This window comes from Oncorhynchus kisutch, linkage group LG16 (genome assembly GCF_002021735.2).
Source record: "Oncorhynchus kisutch isolate 150728-3 linkage group LG16, Okis_V2, whole genome shotgun sequence".
In the NCBI taxonomy this organism is placed as follows: Eukaryota; Metazoa; Chordata; class Actinopteri; order Salmoniformes; family Salmonidae; genus Oncorhynchus; species Oncorhynchus kisutch.
The window spans coordinates 7,280,706-7,303,205 of NC_034189.2; the positions used below are offsets into that span (position 1 = coordinate 7,280,706).

The 22,500-nt window shown below is 49.9% G+C and overlaps 2 protein-coding genes across 2 annotated transcripts in view; one reads left to right on the forward strand and one right to left on the reverse strand.

Annotated features, from left to right (window-relative positions):
- The window catches only part of LOC109885465 (pyruvate carboxylase, mitochondrial), a 290,100-nt gene that overhangs the window by 89,532 nt on the left and 178,068 nt on the right, over positions 1 to 22,500 (forward strand). The window lies entirely within an intron of this gene.
- Positions 1 to 22,500, reverse strand: part of LOC116354037 (leucine-rich repeat and fibronectin type-III domain-containing protein 4-like) — a 67,949-nt gene that overhangs the window by 2,035 nt on the left and 43,414 nt on the right. The window lies entirely within an intron of this gene.

Consider the following 22,500-nt stretch of genomic DNA (forward strand, 5'->3'; position numbering starts at 1 on the left):
CCCCCACACCATATCTCCCTGAAACATCTTCCCCAGCTATACAGACGGCCCCCCAACACACCATATCTCCTGAAACATCTTCCCCAGCTATACACAGACCCCCCCCCCACACCATATCTCCTGAAACATCTTCCCCAGCTATACAGACGCCCCCCCCAACACACCATATCTCCTGAAACATCTTCCCAGCTATACAGACGCCCCCCCCACACCAATATCTCCTGAACATATTTCCCAGCTATATGACAGAACGGCCCCCCAACACACCATATCTCCTGAAACATCTTCCCCAGCTATACAGACCCCCCCCCAACACACCATATCTCCTGAAACATCTTCCCCAGCTATACAGACGCCCCCCCAACACACCATATCTCCTGAAACATCTTCCCCAGCTATACAGACGCCCCCCCCCCCAACACAACCATCTCCCCTGAAACATCTTCCCTATACAGAACCGCCCCCCACACCACCATATCTCCTGAAACATCTTCCCCAGCTATACAGACGGCCCCCCCCCAACACACCATATTCCCCTGAAACATCTTCCCCAGCTATACAGACAGCCCCCCCCCAACACACCATATCTCCTGAAACATCTTCCCCAGCTATTACAGACAGCCCCCCCCCCAACACACCATATCTCCTGAAACACTTCCCCAGCTATACAGACGCCCCCCCACCAACACCATATCTCCTGAAACATCTTCCCCAGCTATACAGACGCCCCCCCCAACAACACCATATCCCTGAAACATCTTCCCCAGCTATACAGACGCCCCCCCAACACACCATATCTCCTGAAACATCTTCCCCAGCTATACAGACGCCCCCCCCCAAACACCATATCTCCTGAAACATTCTTCCCCAGCTATACAGACGGCCCCCCCAACACACCATATCTCCCTGAAACATCTTCCCCAGCTATACAGACACCCCCCCACAACCATATCTCCTGAAATCTTCCCCAGCTATACAGACCGCCCCCCAAACACCATATCTCCTGAAACATCTTCCCCAGCTATACAGAACGCCCCCCCAACACACCATATCTCCTGAAATCTTCCCCAGCTATACGACCCCCCCCCAACACACCATATCTCCTGAAACATCTTCCCCAGCTATACAGACGCCCCCCCCCAACACACCATATCTCCTGAAACGTCTTCCCCAGCTATACAGACGGCCCCCCCCACACATATCTCCTGAAACATCTTCCCCAGCTATACAGACGCCCCCCCCCAACACACCATATCTCCTGAAACTCTTCCCGCTATACAGACGCCCCCCCCCCAACCACACCATATCTCCTGAAACTTCTTCCCCAGCTATACAGACCCCCCCAACACACCATATCTCCTGAAACATCTTCCCCAGCTATACAGACGGCCCCCCCAACACACCATATCCCCTGAAACATCTTCCCAGCTATACAGACAGCCCCCCCCCACACACACCATATCTCCTGAAACATCTTCCCCCAGCTATACAGACAGCCCCCCCACACACCCATATCTCCTGAAACATCTTCCCCAGCTATACAGACGCCCCCCCCACACACACCATATCTCCTGAAACATCTTCCCCAGCTATACAGACGCCCCCCCCCCAACACACCATATCTCCTGAAACATCTTCCCCAGCTATACAGACGCCCCCCCAACACACCATATCTCCTGAAACATCTTCCCCAGCTATACAGACGCCCCCCCAACACACCATATCTCCTGAAACATCTTCCCCAGCTATACAGACGGCCCCCCCAACACACCATATCTCCTGAAACATCTTCCCCCAGCTATACAGACGCCCCCCCAACCCACACCATATCTCCTGAAACATCTTCCCCCGCTATACAGACGCCCCCCACACAACCATATCTCCTGAAACATCTTCCCAGCTATACAGACGCCCCCCAACCACCATATCTCCTGAACATCTTCCCCAGCTATACAGACGCGCCCCCCCAACACACCATATCTCCTGAAACATCTTCCCCAGCTATACAGACGCCCCCCCAACACACCATATCTCCTGAAACGTCTTCCCCAGCTATACAGACGGCCCCCCCAACCACACCATATCTCCTGAAACATCTTCCCCCAGCTAACAGACCCCCCAACACACCATATCTCCTGACGTCTTCCCAGCTATACAGACCCCCCAACACAATATCTCCTGAAACTTCTTCCCCAGCTATACAGACGCCCCCCCCCCAACACACCATATCTCCTGAAACATCTTCCCCAGCTATACAGACGCCCCCCCCAACACACCATATCCTGAAACATCTTCCCCAGCTATACAGACGGCCCCCCAAAACACCATATCTCCTGAAACATCTTCCCCAGCTATACAGATGGCCCCCCCAAAACACCATATCTCCTGAAACATCTTCCCCAGCTATACAGACGCCCCAACACAACATATCTCCTGAAACATCTTCCCCAGCTATACAGACCCCCCCCCCAAACACCCATATCTCCTGAAACGTCTTCCCCAGCTAACAGACGGCCCCCCCCCAAAACACCATATCTCCTGAAACATCTTCCCCAGCTATACAGACGGCCCCCCCAACACACCATGTCTCCGGAAACATCTTCCCCAGCTATACAGACGCCCCCCCCAACACACCATATCTTCCTGAAACATCTTCCCCAGCTATACAGACGGCCCCCCCAACACACCATATCTCCTGAAACGTCTTCCCCACTATACAGACGCCCCCCCCAACACACCATATCTCCTGAAACGTCTTCCCCAGCTATACAGACGGCCCCCCCAAAACACCATATCTCCTGAAACATCTTCCCCAGCTATACAGACGGCCCCCCCCAACACACACCATATCTCCTGAAACATGCTTCCCCAGCTATACAGAACGCCCCCCCCAACACACCATATCTCCTGAAACATCTTCCCCAGCTATACAGACGCCCCCCCCCCCCAACACACCATATCTCCTGAAACATCTTCCCAGCTATACAGACGCCCCCCCCCCAACCACACCATATCTCCTGAAACATTCCTCCCCAGCTATACAGACTCCCCCCCCCCCCCGAACACACCATATCTCCTGAAACATCTTCCCCAGCTATACAGAACGCCCCCCCCCAACACACAGTATCTCCTGAAACATCTTCCCCAGCTATACAGACGCCCCCCCCCAACACAGTAATCTCCTGAAACATCTTCCCCAGCTATACAGACGCCCCCCCCCCCCAACACACCATATCTCCTGAAACGTCTTCCCCAGCTATACAGACGCCCCCCCACCAACCATATCCTGAAACATCTTCCACAGCTATACAGACCCCCCCGAACACACCATATCTCCTGAAACATCTTCCCCAGCTATACAGAAGCCCCCCCCAACACACCATATCTCCTGAAACATCTTCCCCAGCTATACAGACGCCCCCCCAACACACCATATCTCCTGAACGTCTTCCCCAGCTATACAGACGCCCCCCAACACACCATATCTCCTGAAACATTTCCCCAGCTATACAGACAGCCCCCCCACACACATATCTCCTGAAACATCTTCCCAGCTATACAGACGCCCCCCAAAACACCATATCTCCTGAAACATCTTCCCCAGCTACACAGACGCCCCCCCCCCAACACCATATCACCTGAAACATCTTCCCAGCTATACAGACGCCCCCCCCCCCCAACACACCATATCTCCTGAAACATCTTCCCCAGCTATACAGGCCCCCCCCCCAACACATATCTCCTGAAACATCTTCCCCAGCTATACAGACGCCCCCCCCCAACACACCATATCTCCTGAAACATCTTCCCCAGCTATACAGACGCCCCCCAACACACCATATCTCCTGAAACATCTTCCCCAGCTGTACAGACGCCCCCCCCCCCCAACACACACCATATCTCTGAAACATCTTCCCCAGCTATACAGAAACGCCCCCCCCCCCCACCACACATATCTCCTGAAACATCTTCCCCAGCTATACAGACGCCCCCCCCCAACACACCATATCTCCTGAAACATCTTCCCCAGCTATACAGACGCCCCCCCCCAACACACCATTCTCCTGAAACATCTTCCCCAGCTATACAGACCCCCCCAACACACATATCTCCTGAAACATCTTCCCCAGCTATACAGACGCCCCCCCCCCAACCACACCATTATCTCCTGAAACATCTTCCCCAGCTATACAGACGCCCCCCCAACACACCATATTCTCCTGAAACATCTTCCCCAGCTATACAGGCGCCCCCCCCCCCAACACACCATATCTCCTGAAACATCTTTCCCCAGCTATAAGACGCCCCCCCCCCCCAACACACCATATCTCCTGAAACATCTTCCCCAGCTATACAGACGCCCCCCCCCAACCCAATCCTATCTCCTGAAACCTTCTCCCCCAGCTATACAGACCCCCCCCCCCCCCCCCACCAAACCATATATCCTGAAACATCTTCCCTAGCTATACAGATGCCCCCCCCAACACACCATATCTCCTGAAACATCTTCCCCAGCTATACAGACGCCCCCCCCCCCCCCAACACACCATATCTCCTGAAACATCTTCCCCAGCTATACAGACGCCCCCCCCCCCCAACACCCCCTATCTCCTGAAACATCTTCCCTAGCTATACAGACGCCCCCCCCCCAACACACCATATCTCCTGAAACATCTTCCCCAGCTATACAGACGCCCCCCCCCCCAACACACCATATCTCCTGAAACATCTTCCCCAGCTATACAGACGGCCCCCCCCCCAACACACCATATCTCCTGAAACATCTTCCCCAGCTATACAGACGCCCCCCCCCCCAACACACCATATCTCCTGAAACATCTCCACACGTTTTATCATTTTATAGAACTCTAATTCCACCCTGAGGTGCGTAGAGACCATCCCATTAAACAACAGTAAAGGGTCTGTTACTTCCCAACCTTTGACCCTGCTCCTCCTTGTTAGCCAAATAGACAACTTTGCCTGAGCAAACAGAAAATTCAACAACACACATTTGGCCTTCTCCTTATTTGAATACCTGTATCCCATTATAAACATCCCAACAGTAAAAACCACCCCGACCTCTCACACAGACATTCCAACAGAGACATTAACAGCATTAACTTGGTGCACACAGAAAACACACGATGCAGTTTGACTCATGACACAGAAAGGACACCCCTGTCCGACTCCCGGTTCAACCCGTACCAACCAGCTGTTAGTGGCCAGGGCTCCATGAAGAACCCTCCACTGGAGGTCCCCTGACCTCTTTGGTACTGGGGGTTTGTAGGTCCCCCTCCATCTAAAACCCACCATACTCTCTGCCCCACATTCCCCCTGCCACTGATTAGGCTCCTAATGTTCCTCACCTTAACACAGAGGTTGTAGAGGGCTTTACCTTAATGCATACGTTGTAGAGGGTTTTACCTTAATGCAGAGGTTGTAGAGGGCTTTACCTCCCACCCCTTCAAACTCCCCCAGGCTCAGAGTGTTAAAATCTAACAAGTCCTCCAGACCCCCTTGCCAAACTCCAGTCTCTGCCGTCACCTACAGTGGCGGAAACATTGGTGGCCCCTCCCCCTTTGGCCACTCAAACACCCCCCCCCCTTACTGGCTCAGACAGGGCCTCCTGGACCTCCTCCAGGAATCTCTCCAGCAGCCTAAGAGATGTTATTCCTATTTGTTGTGCCAAGACTTCCAGGGTTTTCCACCCCTCCTCTCCCAGCAGTCTTAGATCACCCAGCCTTAGTAAACCCCCTGCCATCAGTTGCCTCTGCAGGGTGGCCTACTGAACCGATCTCAAAGGGATGTCTGGGTTGTGGAAGATAGGCTCCTCCCACAAACACAGCCCAGGCTCCACCCCCTTCTCATGTGGGCCTTTGCAGCTGCCAGGCCCTCAGCACTGCAGAGTAAAAATCTGAGAGACCTGCTGTACTCAGCCTCTCCAGCTTCATGAGGAACAGCTGCTGGTCCAACCCTAATCCACCAGCTCTCCTCAGTAACGCTCATGCTGGCTCCCTCCAGCCAACATCAGCATGGTACAGCAGTCTCTGCACCGCCTTTAGCCTGAAAGCAGCCATCCTGCTCTCTAGTTCCACCAGGCCCTGTCCTCCTTCGTGAACGGTCATGTACAACACTGCTGCCTTCAGCCAGTAATGGCCCGACCAGAAGAAGTCCACCAGCTTGCGTTGCAGGTCAGACCGACGGGGGGATTGAGGACTGCCAGTTTATGCCACAGGGAAGATGCCACCCGGTTGTTAGTTATCAGCACCCTCCCTCTATATGACACTTGGGACAGGAGCCACCTCCACCTGGAAAGTCTTGACACCACTGCCTGTGACAGCCCCTCCCAGTTCTTCCTGACCCACTTCTCGGAGCCCAGGTACAGCATCAAAACTTTAAGCCCTTCACAACCCCACTACAAACCCCCTGGAAGCAGAGGAGGAGCCCTATCCCCCCATGCCCCACATAACAGAGCTTTGCTCTTGCCCCAGTTTACCTTAGCTGATGAAGCTCCCTTGTACACCTTCAGACTGGTCTCCAGTGCCTGCATATCTTGACCATCCCTGACCATCACAGAAACATTATCTGCTGACACTGTTATTCCTGTCACCACACCCATGCCTGTCCAGCACACCCCCTGCAGTCTCCTGCGTAGCTAGAAGAGGCTCAATGACTAGTGTATATAACTGCCCAGATAGAGGGCATCCTTGTCTAATGCCCCGCCTCACCCAGACTGGCCTACTGGGCCCCCCTCCCACCTTGACCACACATGACGCCCCAGCATACAACAGCTTCACACAGGTCAAAAAACTCTTCCCAAACCAAAACACAGACATCACATTAAACACATACTCAAGGTCCACTCTATCAAAAGCCTTCTCTTGTTGTAAAGAGACCAGTCCAAAGTTCACATTAGAACCTCTCGACAAGTCCAACATGTCCCTGATTGAATGTCCCGGTACACAATATGTTTGGTCCTTATGTACTATCGAGTCCAGATGGGACTTTAGTCTGTTAGAGAAGACTCTGGCGAATATCTTGTAGTCCGCACAGAGTAATGCCTCAGGCCTTTAATTCTTAAGTTCACACAAGTCCCCTTTTGGGCAGGAGAGTCAGAGCCGCCCGACGGTAGCTCATCGGCAACTCTCCTACCCCGACGCATTCACGCAATACGCAAAATAAGTCCTGTCCAATTATTCCCCAGAATTTTTATAAGACTCCACTGGGAGTCCATCGACCCCCGATGCACGACTGGGGGACATCTGGGTTACGGCCTCTGCCAGTTCATGGGACAACAGAAGAATGTCCATTTCATTCCTCTGTGCCCGAGAGAGCTTAGGGAGTTCTGCAAACAAGACCTCAGCACACATAGGATCACACAGTTCTGCCTTATACAAAGTATACAACTCCACAGTCCGCTCCCGCATCTCCCCCACCACAGAGGTCACCCGCCCATCAGACAGCTGTAGACAATGCATACCCTTGGCTTCACTGCTCTGTCTTTCCAAACCAAAGAAGAAGGAGCTTGGAGCATCCATCTCCTTGAGCATGGAGAACCTAGCTCTTACAAGTGCTCCCTTTGCTTTAACCTGGAAAAAACTGCCCAGGTCCCTACGTAGTTCAACTAAATTAGCCTGGAGGCCTACATTGCCTTGCCCCACCATCTCTACCTCTATCTCACTAATACTACGCTCTAGTTCCCCCAATACTCTCCTAGCCTCTGAGGATGAGAGAGAGCTGTGTACTGTTGACAGAAAAAGCTGAATTTGAACTTTCCCCACATCCCACCATTGACTCAGAGACTCATACTCCTCTCTTCGCTGCCCCCACCTTTCCCAAAAGGTCTGTAAACCTGAGCAAAAAGTGGCATCTTGTAAGAGCTTTATATTGAACTTCCAATAGGATGACTGCCGGGGCCCTGGTGAAACAGACAGCCGAGCCATGGTTATGTGGTGATCCGAAAACCCCACCGGGAGAATGGTAGAGCCCAACAGCCTATTGATCCGATTCCTAGACATGTAAAACCGATGGGGTCAGGCTGCACCCACCCTAGCCCCAAAAACCTTCCCCATGTATACTGTCTTGTGTTGGGATCTTTAGTTCTCCAAACATCCACTAGGTCAAACTGATTAATGATGTCCCTTAACACTCCTACTTCACCATTTCTGCCTTTTGTCAAATCCATTGTACAGTTCCAGTCCCCTCTGACCACCAGCGTCTCCTCAGGCGCTACCTGTGAGAGTTCCAGTCCCCTCCAGACCACCAGCGTCTCCTCAGGCGCTACCTGTGAGAGTTCCAGTCCCCTCCAGACCACCAGCGTCTCCTCAGGCGCTACCTGTGAGAGTTCCAGTCCCCTCCGACCACCAGCGTCTCCTTAGGCGCTACCTGTGAGAGTTCCAGTCCCCTCCGACCACCAGCGTCTCCTCAGGCGCTACCTGTGAGAGTTCCTGTCCCCTCCAGATCACCAGCGTCTCCTCAGGCGCTACCTGTGAGAGTTCCAGTCCCCTCCAGATCACCAGCGTCTCCTCAGGCGCTACCTGTGAGAGTTCCAGTCCCCTCTGACCACCAGCGTCTCCTCAGGCGCTACCTGTGAGAGTTCCAGTCCCCTCCAGATCACCAGCGTCTCCTCAGGCGCTACCTGTGAGAGTTCCAGTCCCCTCTGACCACCAGCGTCTCCTCAGGCGCTACCTGTGAGAGTTCCAGTCCCCTCCAGACCACCAGCGTCTCCTCAGGCGCTACCTGTGAGAGTTCCTGTCTAAGACATCCAAATAGAACCCCTCTTTCTCTCCCTGTGTTAGGTGCACACACATTTATAAAGACAAAACCTGTGTTGTTCATTTCTGCTTTAACAACAAGCAGCCTACCTTTACACACCTCCTTTGAGGAGGTTTTCCAGACAGACCCGGTGCTAAAGGACTGTCTCTCCTGCACTAACATTTGTCCTATGGCTCAACACACTTGCCCCTTTCCACCAGAGCAGATGACTTCATTCAACACATCACTATGCGTCTCCTGCAGAAACAACACCTGTACTTTGTTTTGTTTTATATATTAATCCAACACAGTCCTCTTTCCCACATCTCTGGCGCCATTTATATTGAGCGATCCTACCCGAAGAGTCTCCAGAAGAAGTGGGAGAAAAGCCAGCAGAGAAAGAGACCAATAGCAAAGCTCAAAAGGCCCCAGTGTCAGAAAGAAAATATACATCTAAACAGTGTCTGAAGGTAAACCTTTACACACTGTTGTGACCCACTTCCTCAACCTAAACCGTTTCCTGGGTGAGAAGACACCATGCCCCTCATTTTTCATAGCATGTTGTACTGATCTTACAAACGTTCTCGGATCAGAAAAAAAAGCCTCAAGATGAATTTTTTTTCCACTTGGTCTCATTCAGGAACCTTGTCAGTTCTGTCAACGTGTACTTAGACCCCTCTGTTTGACTGGCTGTCAGCTCCGGGCCCATTGAAGAGGAGTCTGAAAAAAATAACTCCTCTTCCTCAGGCTCACTTTCCTCCTCATCTCTATCTCTCACCCTGACCACCTGCCCTTCCTCTCTGGTCAGGGCTCCCCCCCCCACAGCAACAGGCAACGTTTCCATGGTGCCTTTGACCACACCCTTTTTCCTTTTCCGCTTGACACCCTCCTCCCCCCCCCTAGTCTCTTACACTTCCCCACTATACTCTCCTCATCCACTAGAGTAACCTGACTAGACCCAGCCTCATCTACAACACCATCTCTAGCCTGACTAGACCCAGCACCATCTACGCCACCATCTATAACCTGACTAGACCCAGTACCATCTACGCCACCATCTATAACCTGACTAGACCCAGCACCATCTACGTCACCCTCCATAGCATGACTAGACCCAGCCTCAGCTACCCCACCATCTCTTGCCTGACTAGGCTCCGTCTCATCTACACCACCATCTATAACCTGACTAGACCCAGCCTCCGCTACCCCACCATCTCTAGCCTGACTAGACCCAGCCTCAGCTACCCCACCATCTATAGCCTGACTAGGCCCAGCCTCCGCTACACCACCATCTCTAGCCTGACTAGACCCAGCACCATCTACGCCACCATCTATAACCTGACTAGACCCAGTACCATCTACGCCACCATCTATAACCTGACTAGACCCAGCACCATCTACGTCACCCTCCATAGCATGACTAGACCCAGCCTCAGCTACCCCACCATCTCTTGCCTGACTAGGCTCCGTCTCATCTACACCACCATCTATAACCTGACTAGACCCAGCCTCCGCTACCCCACCATCTCTAGCCTGACTAGACCCAGCCTCAGCTACCCCACCATCTATAGCCTGACTAGGCCCAGCCTCCGCTACACCACCATCTATAGCCTGACTAGGCCCAGCCTCATCTACACCACCATCTCTAGCCTGACTAGACCCAGCCTCCACTACCCCACCATCTCTAGCCTGACTAGGCTCAGTCTCATCTACACCACCATCTCTAGCCTGACTAGACCCAGCCTCCACTACACCACCATCTATAGCCTGACTAGTCCCAGCCTCCGCTACCCCACCATCTCTAGCCTGACTAGACCCAGCCTCATCTACACCACCATCTCTAGCTTGACTAGACCCAGCCTCAGCTACCCCACCATCTCTAGCCCGACTAGACCCAGCCTCAGCTACCCCACCATCTATAGCCTGACTAGGCCCAGCCTCCGCTACACCACCATCTATAGCCTGACTAGGCCCAGCCTCATCTACACCACCATCTCTAGCCTGACTAGACCCAGCCTTCACTACCCCACCATCTCTAGCCTGACTAGGCTCAGTCTCATCTACACCACCATCTCTAGCCTGACTAGACCCAGCCTCCACTACCTCACCATCTATAGCCTGACTAGACCCAGCCTCCGCTACCCCACCATCTCTAGCCTGACTAGACCCAGCCTCCACTACACCACCATCTATAGCCTGACTAGACCCAGCCTCCGCTACCCCACCATCTCTAGCCTGACTAGGCCCAGCCTCCGCTACACCCCCATCTATAGCCTGACTAGGCCCAGCCTCATCTACACCACCATCTCTAGCCTGACTAGACCCAGCCTTCACTACCCCACCATCTCTAGCCTGACTAGGCTCAGTCTCCACTACCCCACCATCTCTAGCCTGACTAGACCCAGCCTCCACTACACCACCATCTATAGCCTGACTAGACCCAGCCTCCGCTACCCCACCATCTCTAGCCTGACTAGACCCAGCCTCCACTACACCACCATCTATAGCCTGACTAGACCCAGCCTCCGCTACCCCACCATCTCTAGCCTGACTAGACCCAGCCTCATCTACACCACCATCTCTAGCTTGACTAGACCCAGCCTCCACTACCTCACCATCTATAGCCTGACTAGACCCAGCCTCCGCTACCCCACCATCTCTAGCCTGACTAGACCCAGCCTCATCTACACCAGCATTCATAGCCTGACTAGACCCAGCCTCCACTACACCACCATCTCTAGCCTGACTAGGCTCAGTCTCATATACACTACCATCTCTAGCCTGACTAGACCCAGCCTCCGCTACCCAACCATCTCTAGCCTGACTAGACCCAGCCTCATCTACACCAGCATTCATAGCCTGACTAGACCCAGCCTCCACTACCCCACCATCTCTAGCCTGACTAGACCCAGCCTCATCTACCCCACCATCTCTAGCTTGACTAGACCCAGCCTACAATACCTCACCATCTATAGCTTGACTAGACCCAGCCTCCGCTACCCCACCATCTCTAGCCTGACTAGACCCAGCCTCCACTTCCCCACCATCTATAGCCTGACTAGACCCAGCCTCCACTACCCCACCATCTATAGCCTGACTAGACCCAGCCTCCGCTACCCCACCATCTCTAGCCTGACTAGACCCAGTCTCCACTACCCCACCATCTCTAGCCTGACTAGGCCCAGGCTCATCTACTCACCATCTATAGCCTGACTAGGCCCAGCATTATCTACACCACCATCTCTAGCCTGACTAGGCCCATTCTCGGCTACACCACCACCTCTAGCCTGACTAGACCCAGCCTCCACTACCCCACCATATCTAGCCTGACTAGACCCAGCCTCCACTACCCCACCATCTCTAGCCTGACTAGACCCAGCCTCCACTACCCCAGCATCTCTAGCATGACTAGGCCCAGCCTAATCTACAGTACCATCTCTAGCCTGACTAGGCCCAGACTCATCTACTCACCAGCTATAGCCTGACTAGGCCCAGACTTATCTACACCACCATCTCTAGCATGACTAGGCCCAGCCTCATCTACAGTACCATCTCTAGCCTGACTAGGCCCAGACTCATCTACTCACCATCTATAGCCTGACTAGGCTCAGACTTATCTACACCACCATCTCTAGCCTGACTAGGCCCAGCCTCATCTACACCACCATCTCTAGCCTGACTAGACCCAGCCTCCACTACCCCACCATCTCTAGCCTGACTAGGCTCAGTCTCCACTACCCCACCATCTTTAGCCTGACTAGACCCAGCCTCCACTACACCACCATCTATAGCCTGACTAGACCCAGCCTCCACTACACCCCCATCTATAGCCTGACTAGACCCAGCCTCCGCTACCCCACCATCTCTAGCCTGACTAGGCCCAGCCTCATCTACACCACCATCTCTAGCCTGACTAGGCCCAGCCTCATCTACAACACCATCTCTAGCCTGACTAGGCCCAGTCTCATCTACACCACCATCTCTAGCCTGACTAGGCCCAGCCTCATCTACACCACCATCTCTAGCCTGACTAGACCCAGCCTCCACTACACCACCATCTATAGCCTGACTAGACCCAGCCTCCACTACCCCACCATCTATAGCCTGACTAGACCCAGCCTCCTCTACTCACCATCTATAGCCTGACTAGGCCCAGACTTATCTACACCACCATCTCTAGCCTGACTAGGCCCAGCCTCATCTACACCACCATCTCTAGCCTGACTAGGCCCAGCCTCATCTACAACACCCTCTCTAGCCTGACTAGGCCCAGTCTCATCTACACCACCATCTCTAGCCTGACTAGGCCCAACCTCATCTACACCACCATCTCTAGCCTGACTAGGCCCAGCCTCATCTACACCACCATCTATAACCTGACTAGACCCAGCCTCATCTACACCACCATTTCTAGCCTGACTAGGCCCAGCCTCATCTACACCACCTTCCCTTCCATGACTAGGCCGAGCCTCATCTACACCACCATCTCTGGCATGACTAGGCCCAGCCTCATCTACACCACCTTCCCTGGCATGACTAGACCCAGTCTCATCTACACTACCATCTCTGGCATGACTAGGCCCAGCCTCATCTACACCACCATCTCTAGCCTGACTAGGCCCAGCCTCATCTACACCACCTTCCCTGGCATGACTAGACCCAGCCTCATCTACACCACCATCCATGACTAGACCCAGCCTCATCTACACCACCATCCATGACTAGGCCCAGCCCCATCTACACCACCATCCATGACTAGGCCCAGCCTCATCTAAACCACCAGCTTCTGCTGCCTGCATCTCCTTACCCCATGCACTTTGACCTCGATTTCCCCCCTGGCACTTGTACCTCACCTTGTCTACGGTCTTTATGTGGGCACGCAAAGCTCTTATGCCCCAAATCCCCACACTCAAAACACCGTAGACTATCTGTGCTGGCAAACCCTGCATAGAGCCCCTCCCCATGCCTCACTTTAAAATGCACATTTAGCTGTTGCTCATTGTTGTTCAGAAACATAAACAATTGCCTCCGGAACGAAACAACGTGCTTAACAACATCTGCCTGAAAACCTGCCGACGCGAAACCCGCTAGCAAACCCGCTAGCAAACCCGCTAGCAAACCCGCTAGCAAACCCGCTAGCAAACCTGCTAGCAAACCCGCTAGCAAACCCGCTAGCAAACTTACCAAAACGACTCAGCTCTTTCCTGATTTGATCCTCCATAATAAACGGAGGCAAATTTGCAACTACCACTCTTGTCGAAGGGGTAGAGAGAGGTGAAATTGACACCAACACACCCCTTACAAATATTCCGCTAGCAATTATCCTACCAAGCAAATTTGCTCTTTTCAAGAACACAACCACAGCTTTGTTCATTCTAGAAGCAGAATGTATAAGTTCAGTTCCTACCTGTTCACCGACTGCAAGCAGAACCTCCTCTACTTTAACTCCATTCTCAGGAACACACCTAATTCCATGCCGTATCGACAGTGTCTACTCCACGCTAGGCTGAGAAGCCATCGTGCAAACCACACCTTCCAAACCCCAGGAAAGTGACTCTGTCCTCTTCCACACTAACTTTGAAAAAACTGTGGATACCGTTAAAACAAATATTGCATTAACCCTCAACCATAGAAAAATACAATTGAAAAAAAAGACCAAGAAAAGAATCAAGAAAGTAAGTTAGGACAGAGAGAAAGACAGAGATAGAGAGAGAGATAGAGACAGAGATAGAGAGAGAGAGAGAGAGAGACAGACAGAGAGAGAGAGACAGAGAGAGAGACACAGAGAGAGAGACACAGAGAGAGAGACACAGAGAGAGAGAGAGAGAGAGAGAGAGAGAGAGAGGGGAGCTAAGTGGAATTATGAAACGGAAACTCCTCAGTACAGCTGCAGACGAACAGACGTGTGTGTGTTGTGTGTGTGTTGTGTGTGTGTGTGTTGTGTTTGTGTGTCAGTCTGGTGTGTTTGTGCGTCTGAAAACTCTCTATCTATGCTAAGAACAGCTTCACATTTGAGAAGAGGAAAATAGATTCACATTGGAGAAGTGGAGACCAGCTAAACTCACAAACCTTCACTGTCTTCTTGGTAAATAACTCCAGTGTATATTTGGCCTTGTGTTTAAGGTTATTGTCCTGCTGAAATGTGAATGAATCTCCCAGTGTCTGGTGGAAAGCTGACTGAACCAGGTTTTCCTCTAGGATTTTGCTTGTGCTTAGCTCCATTATTCTGAAAAACCCTTTTAAAGTCACCGTTGGTCTCATGGTGAAATCCCTGAGCGGTTTCCTTCCACTCCGGCAACTGAGTTAGGAAGGACGCCTGTATCTTTGCAGAGATTCCTTGTATTGATACACCATCCAAAGTGTAATTAATAACCATATTCAATGTCTGTTTTTTTTACATTGTTTTACCTATCTAACATTAGCTAGCTGGCTCCCTAGCTAACGTTAGCTGGCTCCCTAGCTAACGTTAAGTGTATGATCTGTGTAGCAATATAATTCGTATCTCAGCGCCATTTGCGTTGCTCGTTATAGCCTAATGTTAGCTAGCTAACATTGAACCTGGTTGATTAGCTTTAGCTACAGATTCATGCAAGGTAGTAACGTTATGAGTATGGATAATTCTTTAACTAGCTAGCTACATGTCCAAACAAAAGACTCCACTGTGCCAGTAACCATTTCACTGTACCGTTTACACCTTCTGTGTCGTGTTCATGTGACAAACAAACGTTGATTTTATTTGATATAGTGTGTGTTTACCAGAGATGGTAATGTGAAGAACAACATGACCTGCACCAAAGTCAAATGAGGATATAACGTTAGGCCAACGAGACAGTCTCCAAGTTCTACAATTTCTCCAGTAGAAAGCCCTGCTTTTATTTCCTCACACTCACAACCATAAGCTATTATTAACTTGTAAATAATGATCTTGTTGTGAGTTTATTTACCTGTAATTATGAAGACAAATGAGCTAAAGTGAAGATGTTGTCGACGATATGATATGGCCGTTATTTGAACAGCTTCACCAGCTAACTTAACATCAGCTACAGTAGCTAGCTAACAAGCTAACTTAACATCAGCTACAGTAGCTAGCTAACAAGCTAACTTAACATCAGCTACAGTAGCTAGCTAACAAGCTAACTTAACATCAGCTACAGTAGCTAGCTAACAAGCTAACTTAACATCAGCTACAGTAGCTAGCTAACAAGCTAACTTAACATCAGCTACAGTAGCTAGCTAACAAGCTAACTTAACATCAGCTACAGTAGCTAGCTAACAAGCTAAAAAAAAGATCCAAAACATTGTTTAGAAAGTTACTGTTAGTTGCCTGGTTTGCTAGATTGACGTAAACTAAATACATTTTTAAACAGATGAGTTTATTGGTTATTTTGGTCAGACGACAACAGAATGTTCATGATGTCATTCAGACTGTCATATTCTGATGTCAGACGACAACAGAATGTTCATGATGTCATTCAGAATGTCATATTCTGATGTCAGACGACAACAGAATGTTCATGATGTCACTGTGACAACTGTCTATGTCCATAGACGTAGTATAAACCAGCTTTTAGTCTGGAAATCTTTGGTTGTTTAGTACATGACCCACATGTGAATCCTTAACGAGATGGGAGAGGCTAACGCTTAAGAGGGTGTGAACGAAGAGCTCTCCAGTAGGTGTGTACCAAATTATTCAAGAGTGATTGGAGAGGTAGAGAGAGAGGGATAGAGAGAGAGAGGGAGAGAGAGCGAGAGAGAGAAATAAGTGACCTGGAACACTAACTCATAATATTCAACTACTCACAACTAACTCTGCCTCAGATAAATGGAGAGAGAGAGAGAGAGAGAGAGAGAGGTAAAGAGGACAAACAAGGTAGAGAGATTGAAAATTAAGTGAGAGACTCGTGACATTAACAAATAGAGAGCGAGGGAGACGGAGAGGGAGAAAAAGAGGGATGACATTGAAAAAGGGAGAGATGGAGAGACGCAGAGAGTTGTGATGAATATAATGATACTGTATAGAGTGATCAAGCTGTGAAAAGGAAAATCCAATCGTAAAACGAAAGGGGAACGAGAAAAGAGGGATGATTACGTCGGAAGAGGTTAAGAGGGATGATTACGTCGGAAGTGGTTAAGAGGGATGATTACGTCGGAAGAGGTTAAGAGGGATGATTACGTCGGAAGAGGTTAAGAGGGATGATTACGTCGGAAGAGGAAAAGAGGGATGATTACGTCGGAAGAGGTTAAGAGGGATGATTACGTCGGAAGAGGTTAAGAGGGATGATTACGTCGGAAGAGGTTAAGAGGGATGATTACGTCGGAAGAGGTTAAGAGGGATGATTACGTCGGAAGAGGTTAAGAGGGATGATTACGTCGGAAGAGGTTAAGAGGGATGATTACGTCGGAAGAGGTTAAGAGGGATGATTACGCCGGAAGAGATTAAGAGGGATGATTACGTCGGAAGAGGTTAAGAGGGATGATTACGTCGGAAGAGGTTAAGAGGGATGATTACGTCGGAAGAGGTTAAGAGGGATGATTACGTCGGAAGAGGTTAAGAGGGATGATTACGTCGGAAGAGGTTAAGAGGGATGATTACGTCGGAAGAGGTTAAGAGGGATGATTACGTCGGAAGAGGTTAAGAGGGATGATTACGTCGGAAGAGCTAAATGGCTAAACCTAGCCTTAAATTAAGTAATATTTATTTTCAGACATTTATTACGATGTAGACAATTGTGACTTTGCAGAAGGCCCATCTAGCGGAAATCGCAGAGTTCTGCCTCCAGGACAAGATTCATTACAATAAACATCAATCTGCCCCAGTGAAAGGCTGAGTTCCAAATCAACCTGCCCCAGTGAAAGGCTGAGTTCCAAATCAACCTGCCCCAGTGAAAGGCTGAGTTCCAAATCAACCTGCCCCAGTGAAAGGCTGAGTTCCAAATCAACCTGCCCCAGTGAAAGGCTGAGTTCCAAATCAACCTGGCCCAGTGAAATGCTGAGTTCCAAATCAACCTGGCCCAGTGAAAGACAGAGTTCCAAATCAACCTGGCCCAGTGAAAGGCTGAGTTCCACATCAACCTGGCCCAGTGAAAGGCTGAGTTCCAAATCAACCTGGCCCAGTGAAAGGCTGAGTTCCAAATCAACCTGGCCCAGTGAAAGTCTGAGTTCCAAATCAACCTGGCCCAGTGAAAGGCTGAGTTCCAAGTCAACCTGCCCCAGTGAAAGGCTGAGTTCCAAATCAACCTGGCCCAGTGAAAGGCTGAGTTCCAAATCAACCTGGCCCAGTGAAAGGCTGAGTTCCAAATCAACCTGGCCCAGTGAAAGGCTGAGTTCCAAATCAACCTGCCCCAGTGAAAGGCTGATTTCCAAATCAACCTGCCCCAGTGAAAGGCTGAGTTCCAAATCAACCTGGCCCAGTGAAAGGCTGAGTTCCAAATCAACCTGGCCCAGTGAAAGGCTGAGTTTCAAATCAACCTGGCCCAGTGAAAGGCTGAGTTCCAAATCAACCTGGCCCAGTGAAAGGCTGAGCTCTAAATGGCACACTACGGTATTCCTGTCGACCAGGACCCATAGGGGATAGGTTGCCATAGGGATGCATCCATAGTGAAAGCCTGGATTCAATACCAGAGCCGTTTGTAAGACACACAGCTGCCTTTTCAAGAAAAAAATGCAAATCATCCATTTTCCATTGAATTGAGAAGTGATATAATATAGAATGTGTAACATATAAGCCAATGAATACCCGTCATATAAGTATACTACATACCAGTGCGTATATATTATGTATGCAGTATCTTCAGAGAGTATTCACAATACCCCATAATGTCAAAGTGGAATTATGCTTTTCCCCAAAAATCTACAAATTACTTAAACATTGAAAAGCTAAAAATGTCTTGAGTCAATAAAGTATTCGACCCTGTTGTTATGGAAACGCCCCTAAATACTACGGTTAGGAGTAAAAAAAAAAGTGCTTAACAAGTCACATGATAAATTGCATGGACTCACTGTGTTTTCAATAATAGTGTTTAACATGCTTTTTATTAAATTAATACCTAATCTCTGTATCCTACACATACAATTATCTATAAGATCCCTCAGTCGAGCAGTGAATTACAAACACAGATTCAACGACAAAGACCAGGTACCTCGCAAAGAAGGGCACCTATTGGTAGCTAGGGAGCCAGCCAGCTAACATTAGCTACGAGGCCTGCCAGCTAACGTTACCTAAGGAGCCAGCCAGCTAACATTAGCTAGGGAGCCAGCCAGCTAACATTAGCTAGGGAGTCAGCCAGCTAACATTAGCTAGGGAGCTAGCCAGCTAACATTAGCTAGAGAGCCAGCCAACTAACATTAGCTAGGGAGCCAGCCAGCTAACATTAGCTAGGGAGCCAGCCAGCTAACATTAGCTAGGGAGCCAGCCAGCTAACATTAGCTAGGGAGCTAGCCAGCTAACATTAGCTAGGGAGCCAGCCAGCTAACATTAGCTAGGGAGCCAGGCAGCTAACATTAGCTAGGGAGCCAGCCAGCTAACGTTAGCTAGGAGGCCAGCCAGCTAACATTAGCTAGGAGGCCAGCCAGCTAACGTTAGCTAGGAGGCCAGGCAGCTAACATTAGCATCTAGTGGAAAGTCTTCTCAGAAGAGTGGAGGCTGTAATAGCAACAAAGGGGGGGGCCAACTCCATATTAATGCCCATGATTTTGGAATAAGATATTCGACGAGCAGGTGTCCACATACTTTTGGTCATGTAGTGTATCATATGTACAATATATACCAGTGAACAGTAGGTATATCACTATTTCGTTCCTAGTGAAGAGAGTGCGTGTCTCTGTGCGTGTCTATGCGTGTGTGTGTGTGTTCGCAGAGAGAGATTGAGTGAGACAGAGACGGTAGTAGTTTAAAGGAGAGGACTACACTCTTAGAAAGGAAGGAGTTTAAAGGAGAGGACTACACTCTTAGAAAGGAAGGAGTTTAAAGGAGAGGACTACACTCTTAGAAAGGAAGGAGTTTAAAGGAGGGGACTACACTCTTAGAAAGGAAGGAGTTTAAAGGAGAGGACTACACTCTTAGAAAGGAAGGAGTTTAAAGGAGAGGACTACACTCTTAGAAAGGAAGGAGTTTAAAGGAGAGGACTACACTCTTAGAAAGGAAGGAGTTTAAAGGAGAGGACTACACTCTTAGAAAGGAAGGAGTTTAAAGGAGAGGACTACACTCTTAGAAAGGAAGGAGTTTAAAGGAGAGGACTACACTCTTAGAAAGGAAGGAGTTTAAAGGAGAGGACTACACTCTTAGAAACAAAAGTGTTCCAGGTTAAATGCCTTTTTTGTTCCAGGTCAAAGATCATTTGTAAAAATCCAAATAACTTCACAGATCTTCATTGTAAAGGGCTTAAACACTGTTTCCCATGCTTGTTCAATGAACCATAAACAATAAATGAACATGCACCTGTGGAACGGTCGTTAAGACACTAACAGCTTACAGACGGTAGGTAATTATAGTCAGTTATGAATACTTAGGACACTAAAGGGGTCTTTCTACTGACTGTGAAAAACACAAAAAGAAAGATGCCCAGGATCCCTGCTCATCTGCATTAACATGCCTTAGGCATGCTGCAAGGAGGCATGAGGACTGCAGATGTGGCCAGGGCAATAAATTGCAATGTCTGTACTGTGAGATGCCTAAGACAGCGCTACAGGGAGACATGACGTACAGCTGATTGTCCTCGCAGTGGCAGACCACGTGTAACAACACCTGCACAGGATCGGTACATCCGAACATCACACCTGCGGGACAGGTACAGGATGGCAACAACAACTGCCCGACTTAGACCAGGAATGCACAATCCCTCCATCAGCGTTCAGACTGTCCGCAACAGGGTGAGAGAGGATGAACTGAGGGCTTGTAGGCCTGCTGTAAGGCAGGTCCTCACCAGACATCACCGGCACAAACCCACCGTCGCTGGACCAGACAGGACTGGCAAAAAGTGCTCTTCACTAACGAGTCACGGTTTACTCTTAACAGGGTTGATGGTCAGATTCGCGTTTATCATCGAAGGAACGAGCATTACACCGAGGTCTGTACTCTGGAGCGGGATCGATTTAGAGGTGGAGGGTCCATCATGGTCTGGGGCGGTGTGTCACAGCATCATCAGACTGAGCTTGTTGTCATTTCAGGCAATCTCAACACTGTGCGTTACAGGGAAGACATCCTCCTCTCTCATGTCGTACCCTTCCTGCAGGCTCATCCTGACATGGCCCTCCAGCATGACAATGCCACCAGCCATACTGCTCATTCTGTGCGTTACAGGGAAGACATCCTCCTCCCTCATGTGGTACCCTTCCTGCAGGCTCATCCTGACATGACCCTCCAGCATGACAACGCTGTGCGTTACAGGGAAGACATCCTTCTCCCTCATGTGGTACCCTTCCTGCAGGTTCATCCTGACATGACCCTCCAGCATGACAATGCCACCAGCCATAATGCTCATTCTGTGCGTGATTTCCTGCAAGACAGGAATGTCAGTGTTCTGCCATGGCCAGCGAAGAGCCCGGATCTCAATCCCATTGAGCACGTCTGGGACCTGTTTGATCAGAGGGTGAGGGCTAGGGCCATTCCCCCCAGAAATGTCAGAGAACTTGCAGGTGCCTTGGTGGAAGAGTGGGGTAACATCTCACAGCAAGAACTGGCAAATCTGGTGCAGTACATGAGGAGGAGATGCACTGCAGTACTTAATGCAGCTGGTGGCCACACCAGATACTGACTGTTACTTTTGATTTTTACGCCCCCCTTTGTTCAGGGACACATTATTCTATTTCTGTCAGTCACATGTCTGTGGAACTTGTTCAGTTTATGTCTCAGTTGTTGAATCTTATGTTCATACAAATATTTACACGTTAAGTTTTCTGAAAATAAACGCAGTTGACAGTGAGAGGATGTTTCTTTTTATGCTGAGTTTAGATAGCACCTTCCAAGAGTCTCTTCTCCATATCCTCATCACTGTCGCCCTCCCCCTTTCTTTCTCTTTTCATTATATTATTTAATTCTCTGACTGCATAAATGATAGAGGGCAGGAGAACAGAGGATAGGAGCAAGAGAGAGAATGTGAGAGAGAGACCGAAAGAGAGTATGTGAGAGAGAGAGAGAGAAACAGAGAGAGAGCGACAGAGAGAGCGAGAGAGCGAGAGAGAGAGAGAGAGAGAGAGAAAGAGAGAGAGACAGAGAGAGAGAGAGAGAAAGAGACAGAGAGAGTGTGAAAGAGAGAGAGACACAGAGAGAGAGAGAGAGAGAGACAGAGTGTGAAAGAGAGAGAGACAGAGAGAGAGACAGAGAGAGAGAGAGAGAGAGAGTGAAAGAGAGAGAGACAGAGAGAGAGAGAGACAGAGAGAGAGACAGAGAGAGAGAGAGAGAACATGGCAGTTAATTCCTCTTATGTCTATAATTGTTCATTGTTCATTCTCTCCCTATTCCCTCCTCTATCTCTCATCTCTCTCCCCACCTGACCCCTCTCTCTCTCTGTCTCTCTCTCTCTCTGTCTCTCTCTCTCTCCCAAGTGTATCTGTCTCTCTGATAGGTTGTAACATAATATGTATTGACTCTGTAGTTTAAACCCATCCTTCAGACTCCATTACCCATGGTCCCTTGAGGGTCTCCCTGTCAAAATCTCTTCCTTCCTTATTCTCTCCACTCCGGCCTCTTTTCTCTCTGTGCCTGTATCCCACATACGACCATCTCATAATATACTACACCTGACATAG